We start from the raw sequence: 12,409 nt of genomic DNA on the forward strand, positions 1-12,409 counted from the left end.
TCCAGCTCGGTGGTTGCTGCTGGTGATTTATTTCGTTGTCATTCGCTTTATGCACCTTTTATGACACGCGGTGTATTTTGCCCGTGGTTGCCGCGGCATTTCCACGACCCGTAAAAAAGCAACGGCGAACATTACGAGCAAAAATAAGACACCTCAATAAGACACGCGTCCTTCTTGATTTGACGTGCAATGCCAAGTGGTGGCGATGGCAGTTTGCATGCCACATTCACCACAACATGTTCGTCCACAGAATCATAATCGATGGGTTTTTTTATGTTCTTCAAATTCAAACATTTATTTGTAAGTATTTTATTTGAGAACGAATTCTATTTCCCATTCCACTCTTTCAAAGCCAACACGCATTTGTATTAATCCACGCACGGTCGACCTCACTGAACGGAAGATGCAAAGCACAAAAAAGGGGCATGGTTTTGTTTTAATATCAAAGCAATATTAATCTATGGCAGCTCATGTTGCAGTAGAGTTAGCGTTATCGTACTGGACTCTTAATCAGGAGGTTGGTGCGTCAATCTCCCAGCACCCAATTAAACAATGGCCTTCGTTTCTAAAAATCCATCACCCCCCCCCCATCCCACCCACCTAGCAGCAGCATCATCAACGAAGGCCGCCAGTTTGTTTGGCTCGATTCATCGTGCAGTGCGCTCACCACGACGCCACCATTCCTCCACACGCACAACCTAAGAATGTTACCACAACGTGACTCATTCTTGTTTTTTTTAGTTTCATTTTTTTCTACCAAGGCACATATCAAGTTCATGCACAGACCACTTAAATGTGTACGTTTTAGCATTACTAAGAAGGGTTATGTGCATGTTATTGATACTCATTAACGGTCAACGTTGCTTACTGATGCCCTGCCTCGTCCGTGAACATGTCCCCCCTTCTTCCCTTGATCTTCCTCGTGTTCTTCTGTCTCGGTCGCGTTCTCGCCCCTATTCTGATGCTAATATGCGGTGCGCAATGTTCAGCGTTTTGAGACGCAATTTTCATGAACCCCCCGCTACATGAAATAAAATAATTATTATCATTACAGGAATAAATTGATTCACTGCAAAGCCATCGTGATCTAATTTGGCATGTGACCATTATAAACACAATGGATAATTGCACGTCATTCCTGACTTGCATTAATCTAACCACATACTGCACGTAACACTCTCTGTGCACGCACAGGACTAAGCGAATTTCACTCCGCAGCAGAGTATTGCATTTGGAACCTTTTTTCATACCACAGGTATCACAAACACGTACCAGCATGAGCCGGTTACCTGCATACAACATCCAGAATCAGAATTAGTTTTTATATCGCAAGAAAACACGAGACCCGGTACAACGTGCGGGTGACCATTAGGAGGGGAACAGAAAATCCGCGAAAATTCCCATTGGGCGCGATGGGACCACACGTGGGTTCTCACTCACGTATTGGGTCTTGGGCTCGCTGCCTCAGCCAAGTGGGGACCCCCTATACAGAACCAGAATCTTTACTGAGGGCCGGAGGAATCTGATGAGCTGTGAAGCTCTTTTGCACCCAAACGCAGAGCGTAGATCTTCTCTCTGGAAGTTTACACTGAGTAGGCTTTCGCGACCAATATTATCCATAAGAGACGTTTTTGGGTTAGATTGCGTAAATGTAGATGTGGCGTTAAACCCGCCACCAACCCACGCAGCCATTTGGTAAGTTTTGTCACGTGAACAAAACATGCCAATTCGTTACAAGTTCAGCACACTGGTGTGTTGGAGAGTAAACCCACAACATTTACAATTCATGTACCGTGACGTTTCACTAGTAATTACAACCAGCATCATCAGGCTGTCCGCCTGATGATGCTGGTTGTAATTACATTCTGAAAAGTGGACCGGGGACCGTTCACGCCAACGCCGCTTGTAACGCCGCATTTCAGAATCCCCAAGCGGGATTACAAAAACGGCGTGACATCGTGACTGACACGTTCGCGCGCGCAGTACGCCGCAGAAACACGCAAACGATATTCACGCACGGTTGAGAGACGAAAAATTGCGATTTAAATAAATGATTAATCCGCAAAGGCTTTACACTCTCAATTAATTTGCACTGCCTAGGTCTACTGTTTGAATTCAGTTGCAATCCACTACGTGCGATACAGCAATACTAAACATATCTTCAGTCTACGGGGATGCTGTCGTGGGGTAACAATCGCCACACTGGATTTGCAAATACAGATGTCACTGCCTTGTTATTATTATGATTATTATGATTACTATTATTCGCTTTTATCATAGTTCTTCATTTTATAGGAATCTCGAGTGTCGTCATTGATATTGTTACATCAGCTTTCTATTTCACTTAGATCAGTGTTCTTTACTAATTTTCAAAGGGGGCCGACTTTTGCCGATAAGACATCATCAGCGCGAGGCCCGCCACACATTTGAAACCATTGGGGGTTTGACAGCAGCACGATGATGATGGGCGGTATTTTCACTCGGGGGGCCGCACTAAAGGCCACCAGGGGCCGCCAGTGGCCTGAAGGCCTTGCAATGAAGAACACTGCCTGATATTGTACCTATACTAGTGAGTGTAGCTTTATACTGCTAGGAACCCACTGGTTCCACCAGCCCACAGGGGATTATTGTGTCTCTCCGTCGTGCAGGGAGGGGCTGGGTGGGGAGGGTGGGGCTGGGTATGGAAGGGAGGGTGGGGAGGGGCTGGGTGGGGAGGGGCTGGGTGGGGAGGGTGGGGCTGGATGGGGAGGGGCTGGTCACCCCGTGGTGCCCTTATAAAACTCAACATTTAACCTACTCACGCCGGCTTGTGCCCGCCATCACAGTCGGGCATATTTGCGGAATACACCACGCCGCCGTTGACCCTGGCCATTGACCGAGCATCCCAACGTTCCTACCAGCTCTCTCCGCAGGAATGTCTTTTTTTATGTACAGCACTTTGAGATACTACAATATGAAAGACGTTTTTATAAAATAGAGGTTATTATTATTGTTCTCCCAGTGAGGCTGTTCGAATCTATTTAGGTTTTTCAAATTTCGCACCCCAATTCTCTCCGACCAGCAGTATCCGGTACGTGGGTTCACCACGGTTAGTCGATTGGCAGGTCGGGGTGGTGGTGGTTTGATAATGTGTGGGTAACTCCCGTCTTGTTTCAAGATATCTGGCCGGCATGGAAGAGAAGGCCAAATACCCTCCGCAGGGGGTTCTCTAGAACTCCCCCGAGTCGACGCAGCTCCATCAGCATTGACGTAAGCAAGCAATTGCAGGACTGCAGCCTGAAATATGTGGCATTTTGTTTTGATGCAAGAGGTCACAGGGTGCTGAATATTATAGATTTCTGCTTCCAATAAAATCTATACGAACTAAGGGAACCTTGACACGCACTGAGGCAGTAGGTCACGATGATGCACGCACTGCTGCCCTTCCTGGGTTATGCCCCAGATACTCCACGCGTGCAGGAGAAACGCACATGGCGGAAAGTGCTAATTACTGAGGCTGCAGCAACGCAAGAGGGAGTAGCAGAGCCACCGATGGCTGTCTGCCCCGTTACAGTGATGGCGCATTGCACCAGGCATCGCTTCAGGCACAGCAGACACAGGTGAAGACCTTAATTGGTAAAGCTACAGATGTTAATTGCTATGGTTGGAAATCCAGCCACTTTTTTGTCAAACTTATTTATTCAGGAAAGCCTCAAGACTTTTTTTCAGGCGGGTCCTGCCAAGGGGTTTCAGTGTTGCTCTGCATGATCCCAAATTAGTAATTTGAAGGTCACTTTGGATTCTTGGTATGTATGGCAAATGCCAAGTAATATTGTCTTTTTTAGTTACAAGAGGGAATCGGATAACCCAGAGGAATCCCATGTAGAAGAGGAAGAAGACACATCTTCACACACTCGTATACTAAGACAAATATCTACCTTATAGCCTTCACAGATGGTTGGGGCAAGTGCTCTGAGAGAACACCTATGAAGGCCAGCATGGCACATGAGGGGGTGGGTGGCCAGCACCAAACCTGGCCATCTTTGTCTCCCTCGTGGTGACGTTAAACTCAGGATGGATTCTAGGCAGGCCAGCCTGATGTTTCAAGCCAGCAGTGATGTTGCTTTCGAGGGGGTCCATGTTTCGTGAGCATAGAGTAACAGACCAGGTGTCCACACAGCATTACGCAGCTGATGAAAAGATGATGCTCCACCGATTCGGAGTGAGATCTCTGTTGCCACACCGGAGCTGGTCATAAACACATTACCCAAGTATGGGAACTTCTCCACTATCTTCACAACTGCCCCATCAGCACTCATGGGGAGTGGAGGGGTGTTTGATGACACAACATACTCAGGCAGGTGCATAGTTTTGGTTAGTGGCACACTCCAGATTCAGCATCAGACTCCATGTCAGAGTGAGCAGCAATTACATAATATGGTTACCAATAGGGAGCCATCCCTCGACCGCACCCGGGTATCGATCAGGCTCCCATTGTATCTGTAGCAGATAGAAATGAATCTGGTACAGCCATGGAAAGCTTCTCGAACTATGTGGTTGAAAAGATGTGAAATAATGTTGGAGCCAGAGGACATCCCTATTGCACTCGAAGGTGAATAGGGAATGGCTCCGACTCCCAGCCACACAGCTTTACCTATGCATGCCCACCATCATGAAGGTTCTTAATGATTGTGAGCAGAGTCGGGGACCCTGAAAGCACAAACAACAACCCAGAGCCTGGTCTATTGATAGTACCATAGACCTTAACCAGGTCAATAAAGAAGAGATTCCCTACTCCTCTGCTGTAGCAGGAAAGAAAATATGACATCTGTGCAGGACCGCTCTGGCCTCAAACCACGAGCCTCTCGTCAGCGTGCCTGGCAAGGCAGTGTTGAATAATCCTTGTCAGGACCTTTCCAGGCACACAACAACAACCGCCTTTTGCCACTAAGTGGCGGTGACATCACCACGACGCTTGTGTTAAGCTATGTGCACGTTGAGGCCACGTGAAGTGTCAAACGCCCGCTGGCAGGTCACGGGGCAGACCCAGGTGCCGCGGATTGACTGACTGAGACGACTGGCTGATGCACCACCTGTGCCCCCTACTGTGCCAACTTGCTGTTCTTTAGCCACCCAGCGCTCCACTCGTTGTTGTGAGCGTCGCTCCTCCGCCCTCCTTTGTTGTTGGAGGGTGACTGCCTCCAACTGCCCAGTAGCGTCCTTCACGAGCTTCGTCCACAAAGGCCGATCTTGACACTGCTGGTACCAGTCATCGGCAAGTCCACTCAGCTCCACATCCTCCTGTACCACATCACTCAATCTCTTCTCTAGCCCGTGCCGCGCCCGTTTAGCCCCCTCTATCCGGCCGAACAAAAGCTGTTTAGGCATGTGGTGACTGGGCATGCTGGTTACATGACCCAGCCAACGCAGCCTTGCCTGCCGGAAGAGCTCACTGATGGGACTTTGTCCAGATCTTTCAAGGATTTATGAGCTCCTCACACAATCCATCGTATGCAGGCCAGCCTAAATGTTTCTATCCGGCGAAGATGTTACATTAGGAGGTCCACTTTCGCAAGTGTAGAGAAGGGAGGGAATTACCGTGGCCGAGAAGACCTGAAGGTTCGTGCGGAGCGATAGACCAGGTAGCACACATACACAAACACACACTAGTAGCTACAAATGTTAAATAAACTAATTTCCTCCACTAATGTATCACTAACAACTTGAATAAATGCGTTCTGTGGAAAACAGGATAATGGTGCAAATATTTATATAGCATAGCACCATCACTCTTTTGATCGCTACTGCCACGGTTAATGTTTCCATGAACTCCACTCACTGATTCCTCCATCCATGTTGAAGACTTGTTCTTCCAGACAGGCCATCTCCTCTCATCCGAACTGTGTTCAACTACCACACTGCAGGTCACAATCACAATCTCACCCACCCACTCATTCCGCCACTCACTACAACTGTAGGTAACAATATCTATTGCTGCGTCTTTGCTCGAACTGCTCAACTCTGGAATTCCCTACCGTTGTCTATCTCCACAATCTCTCAAAACCTGTCCCCCTCCTCCTGCCGCACGGCTACTGATGGAGACACAGAGCAACAACAATTATTTCATATTCAGGTGGGCAAGTCCAGATAACCGCGCCAGCCAGATAACCTCGCTCAATTCTAGAAATGTATTAACCACTCATCTATTGCAACCTCAGTCATTCTCGTTGTTCCCGGTGGTTGGAGGCTTTAGATGTTTGCTCAGCAAATGGGATAAAAAGTAATGAACTCTGAGAATCCACATAATGCCCTCTGCTAGATTAGGTGGCACGGTGGTGCAGAGTTATCCTTATGTTTTGATAATCATAAGATATTGACATGATTAAAATGATTATTCTCCAGTCATTCGTACCTCTATATGTTATGAAATGTGCAGCACACGAGACAATGCCATGCCAATTTTACCGCATCTATTACTCATCGCAGACCCGAATTCGGATCTCTATAGTTAACCCATAACGGTTGTAATACAAATGTCTGTTTTTCAAAGACCCTGACAATGATGAGGGATGTGGGATTAGTGGCAAGAGAAGTACTCCGATTCTGTAATTGAATTACCCACTTCAAGGTTCAAGCACATGTCAGGTTTTGGTAAGAATATATTTTTTTTTGTTCCTATACAACAGGATCTGCAAGATGGGAGAATGCGTTCTCATGGAAAGGCAGTGGAGCAAAACGTGACTCCTCATTTCGCTCAATTCCCACTTCGAACATTCGTCCCTTACAAGACTAACGTGCGTGACAAACTGAACAGAACAGATATTGGAGAAACTCATTTGAGTGGCCTGCATGGATGGCTACTCCCGATGTCGCAGAGCCAAGTCAGCGGAGCGAATGCTTGCAGGATGTGGCTGCAGCTTTCTGCGGTCTACAAAGGGCACATTGTCTCAAACCAAGTAAATGGCACATGCTGGAAAAGCTACGTGCAATTTATCTCCTAAAAGACACTTCTACATATTGAGCCTCAACAAATGTAACATGACAGTTGGACCGAGTGGCATCTGTGAGCAAATTAAGTTTCCCCCCCGATGATCAGTAGTCCGGGGCATGATTTTTTCAGAGAAGTGGCTTTGACCTCAGAATGTTGAGCGCAGAGCACTACCGGCAGAAAATTTAAGGAGGAGCATTTGGGCGAGGGCGGCGGCTCGGCCGAGTGGCTAGTTGCAGAGGCTCGAGGTGCAAATCTAGTGGCCGCCCTGGTTAATACTGCCAGTGTGCATTGACTGCAAAAAATACACGCAAAAGAGTAATTTGTAATATCTCATCTGATAGCAGCAACCATTTTGAACAATTCTGCACGTTTTCAATTTCTGAAGAGACAAATTGGAGGGTCAAATCTTTCCACCATGGGACATTCTCTTTCTGCCATGAGGTTTGTATTCGCTGTATCATCAATGGGAGGGTAATCTATCACACAATGCAATGTTTTTTGTAAAAAAAAAAAAGTCGTGGAAAACTCTTCCCGTGAAGCGCTTCCTATCCCAATTCCGCCGTGAACACCGGCAGGCAAGGCACAAGAAGTATGAGGAGGAGAATTGGGCTCCTGCTCTGGAGGAGGGCCATCGTCCTCCTTCACAGGTAGCCTACCACATCTTGCTCTGTGGTGAGGCAGAGCGTTGGCAACACATTCCGGCGATACTCGTGAAGAGCAAATTTCGCAGACAATAATGATGTTGGCGCACGAACATCTATGTTTTTAATGAATTACCTTAAATAAATATATGAATGAGGTATTAAATTAATGACCATTACCATAACACAAAAAACGTTGGTTATAACAATATTAAAGTATTAAATATTAGTTTATAAATTAACTTACATTTAAATTATGATGATGTTGCATGTCATCGCTATTATCTCATCAATTTATCCCATCACTTTCTCGACTCACATTCTCAATCATCACTCTCTCTCTCTCTCGATGCAGTCATGTAGAGTTACAGATGCGATCCGTGGATGACCACAATCACGGACAGCCAAGTTCTTGAATGACGAGGGAATGCCGTACACCTCCTCACCACACCCGGTCATTGCAAAATGCCGCATACATAGAGGTCTTGCAATGTGCAACATAAACTAAAGCTCTACGCTATGGGAACCTCATTTGCCAGTGAAAATATGATAATTGTTTTTTTACCCTTCTATCTGGCAACAAAACTGACACCCTTTTACAAGGAGTCATGTTTGTATAGACCGCAATACCTGCAGTCATAATACAAACAAAAGACATAACTCTGATAATGTGCACTGTCCTTGAAGTTGAATGGTCCACACCCGAGACAGCTTTCCTTAGAGCCTAGTCTCACATGGGTTGGACCAGATGATGCCAAAAGGCGCACAACTCAAAGAGAATGCACCATCAGAGTATGAGAGCTCGGGGCAAGCATCTACACTATGGGAACCTCTGTTGCCAGTAAAAATATAATTGGTTTTTTACCCTTCTATCTGGCAACAAAACTGACACCCTTTTACAAGGAGTCATGTTTGCATAGACCGCAATACCTGCAGTCATAATACAAACAAAAGATATAACTCTGATAATGTGCACTGTCCTTGAAGTTGATTGGTCCACACCCGAGACAGCTTTCCTGAGAGCCTAGTCTCACATGGGTTGGACCAGATGATGCCAAAAGGCGCACAACTCAAAGACAATGCACCATCAGAGTATGAGAGCTCGGGGCAAGCATCTACACTATGGGAACCTCATTTGCCAGTAAAAATATGATAATTGTTTTTTTACCCTTCTATCTGGCAACAAAACTGACACCCTTTTACAAGGAGTCATGTTTGCATAGACCGCAATACCTGCAGTCATAATACAAACAAAAGACATAACTCTGATAATGTGCACTGTCCTTGAAGTTGTTTGGTCCACACCCGAGACAGCTTTCCTTAGAGCCTAGTCTCACATGGGTTGGACCAGATGACGCCAAAAGGCGCACAACTCAAAGACAATGCACCATCAGAGTATGAGAGCTTGGGGCAAGCATCTACACTATGGGAACGTCATTTGCCAGATAGAAGGGTAAAAAACCAATTATCATATTTTTACTGGCAAATGAGGTTCCCATAGTGTAGATGCTTGCCCCGAGCTCTCATACTCTGATGGTGCATTGTCTTTGAGTTGTGCGCCTTTTGGCGTCATATGGTCTGTTTCGGGTGTGGACCAATCAACTTCAAGGACAGTGCACATTATCAGAGTTATGTCTTTTGTTTGTATTATGACTGCAGGTATTGCGGTCTATGCAAACATGACTCTTTGTAAAAGGGTGTCAGTTTTGTTGCCAGATAGAAGGGTAAAAAACCAATTAAAGCTCTACGCCTGACCATAAACCGACTCCTTGCCTGAGCGTGAACTTTGTGCAGTCAAGGAATTGCAAACACGGCGGAGGTGGCGAAAACATCTACTCAAGCGTAAAATCGGAGACGAGCTCCCGGTGGCATGCGACTGCGGAGAGCCTAACCACAGCGCTGTGACCCATTGTGAACCACTCTTACATTCAGCAAAGACATTGAAGACATCCACAGTCAGCTTCCCCCTGGAGGCTGCGCTGTTGCTATTATCAGACCTGGATATAGAATCATGATATTTTATTTATACTGGAGGAATCCGATGGGCTGTAAAGCTCTTTTTCACAGATGTTCAGTAGGGGCGGGTAAGAACGTTACAACAATAAACAATGCAAATCATATGATAGGAGTGCAAAGTACAGGAACACAAATCACCCAATAACATACACGTGAAACTAAACCCTCCCCATGCGCAAGGAGGAGTCAGGTAACGGCACAACGGTGCACACAAGCTGCACGTTTGGACAGGGCTAATGTCCATAATAAAAGGTTTTTTTTGTGGGGCTCGTCGTGAAAGCCTACGCGTCAAACAGAGCCAATTCGTGTAAGCGGCCAGCGGGAGATGTGGGCTTGGCCACTCGCTGCATAGGAGCAGCTTGAGCAGGTGCCAGCGTCGGGGTGGTGCTGTCATTGCGTCGTTTACACGTGGCTCTGTTGGGCATTTAATATACGAGGACATTGGGATTGCCATGGTCTTACGTGCATTTGGTAATGATCGCCACGTTCTGGAAATGTGTGAGATTTTCCATTGGCAACGTAAAATAAAATAAAATATTTTTTTATTTACCAGGTAAGGGCCCACTGAGCTATATCGGTATTTTTCAGAAGCCACCTGGCCACAAATGACAGCTCAACGAAGTGGCTTAACATTTGGACATTTATAGCAGCCAAATACTCTAAACGTGTTTTTCTAAATGTGGAGGGAAAATCCGGAGGACCCGGAGAAAAATCCATGTGACCACGGGGAGAACATGCAAACTCCAAATATATAGGCGCCATGGTCCGGATCGAACCCATGACCTCCTGTATACCAGGCGAGGTAGTTAACGTCTCGCCACCGTGGCGGCCTTATGAGAGCCCTTGAAAAAATGCAGCGTGCGTTGTGCGACACTCGAGACTCCCAACTGCACGTGACCTTGGCAAGTGGCCACATAAACAAGCACACGTCGGAGTGGTGTTTATAAAACTAGGGGCCTCAACCCTTCTATAAAACGAATTCTATCTGCAGCAAATCACGGGTAACTGGATACGTTTAGCGCGTTTCTCCTGTTATGCATGAAAACGTGGATAACAAAAATTCATTCCCGTGGACTGTTTCCGCGCTCTCAACTGACTACCCATCGCCAGTAGGGTCACATACAAGATCGCCTGCCTCTGCCACAATGCCTTCATATCCGCTTGCCCGCCGTACCTTTCTTCATTATTGACAACTTGCAGCGCAGCACACGGCAGATGCCTGCGCAGCACGACTCACGAACTCCTCTTGAAACCAAGATCTAGGATGGTCATGTCTATGCGCCGCTTCTCGGTGGCAGCCCCAACAGTCTGGAACACTATCCCTCTGCACATTCGCAGCATCACCTCAATCGCCTCCTTCAAGAGAGACTTAAAAACTCACCTCTATAATCACACTTTCGAGCGACTCTAAGCTCGGCTCCACGCCTCCGAGTTGCGGCCATTACGTCCGCAAATTTGCGCGCGTTATAAGTTAAACTATTATTATTATTGTATTCACACGGGCGGAGCATCTCCAGTGGCCGCAGGAGTGATGTGAACCCACTACACACAATGAATCGTTGTCAGCCATGATCAATCCACTGCTGGATGAAGGCCTCCCCGAGCCGCCGCCCACCCCTCACGGACCCCGCGATAAAAAAAAAACAGATTATATCCACCCAGCACCTTCGCATCAACTGATCTCATCGCTCCATCTCCGCAGCGGTCACCCACTTGGGTGCTTGCCGTTGCTTGGCTGCCACTGCTTTATCATTCCGGACCATCGTCGTCCATCGTCCCTTCTGGTCGTGACACTTCCTGCCCAAGCCCCACTCACTTTTGTTGTTCTTAAGGATTTTATCAATCTCGATTTGAAGTTTTCGTGACTGCAGGGATCCATACTCTTTGGTTCTTTCGTTAAAGTCACGTAGGTATAAAATAAAATAAATCACGTCGTGATTGAATTTATTTTTTATTTTATACCTACGTGACTTTACCGAAAGAACCAAAGAGTAAGGATTTTATCAAACAACAACAACAACGTAGGCCCTGTAACCAGCGCTTTAGGTGACTGAAAAACGGGACGTGGCCAACCTCGGGGCCCTTCAGACCCGACGGGACCGGCCTACAGATGACAGGGAAATTTAACCACGGGCGTGGGGGGGGTACATCGATCGCCTCTTACACACAAAGGAATTGCGTCGCGGACCTGGTGTGCTTTTTTATGGGGGGGGGAGAGAAGGGGTGATAAGGGAAGAAGGGGGAGTACATTCAACTTACGGAGGCCCACTCACTTTACTTCATAGTTGTTTTCGATGGCATCATTCACCTGCGTACGTTTTCCAATCCACGCGTTCCTCTTTCTCTCTCTCAGTGCAATTCCAAGCAGAAAATATTCAACGAAAATAATACATTATTATATGAACGCTCGTTGGGTCTTTCGGTAAAGTCACGTCGATGGAAAAATATTTCAAAAATCACGACGTTTCGATCGCAACACAAGCAACTGCTGAGGCAGTTCGCCTGCTGTTTTTTTCACCTCAAGAATACCTGAAGACGATTGCTTGTGTTGCGATTGCTTGTGTTGCGATCGAAACGTCGTGATTATTATTATTTTTCTATCGGCGTGAATTTACCGAAATACCCAAAATAGTATGAATTCCTGCAGTCACGAAAGCTTTAAGTCATTATTATATGCACGCTTTGATGTTTTTTTTTGTTAAATCCAAAGCATATGATTTGATATTAATTGAGGAAGTGTTGCATTGTTCCACACCCTTAACAGGTGGGTAGCATAATTGAC

The 12,409-nt window shown here is 46.5% G+C and overlaps 1 protein-coding gene across 2 annotated transcripts in view; it reads right to left on the reverse strand.

The window, feature by feature from the left end:
- LOC144729286 (A-type voltage-gated potassium channel KCND2-like) overlaps positions 1 to 12,409 on the reverse strand; it is a 486,104-nt gene that overhangs the window by 34,721 nt on the left and 438,974 nt on the right. The gene's annotated exons all lie outside the window — the stretch shown is intronic.

This window comes from Lampetra planeri, chromosome 32 (genome assembly GCF_965212315.1).
Source record: "Lampetra planeri chromosome 32, kcLamPlan1.2.h2, whole genome shotgun sequence".
Lineage (NCBI taxonomy): Eukaryota > Metazoa > Chordata > Hyperoartia > Petromyzontiformes > Petromyzontidae > Lampetra > Lampetra planeri.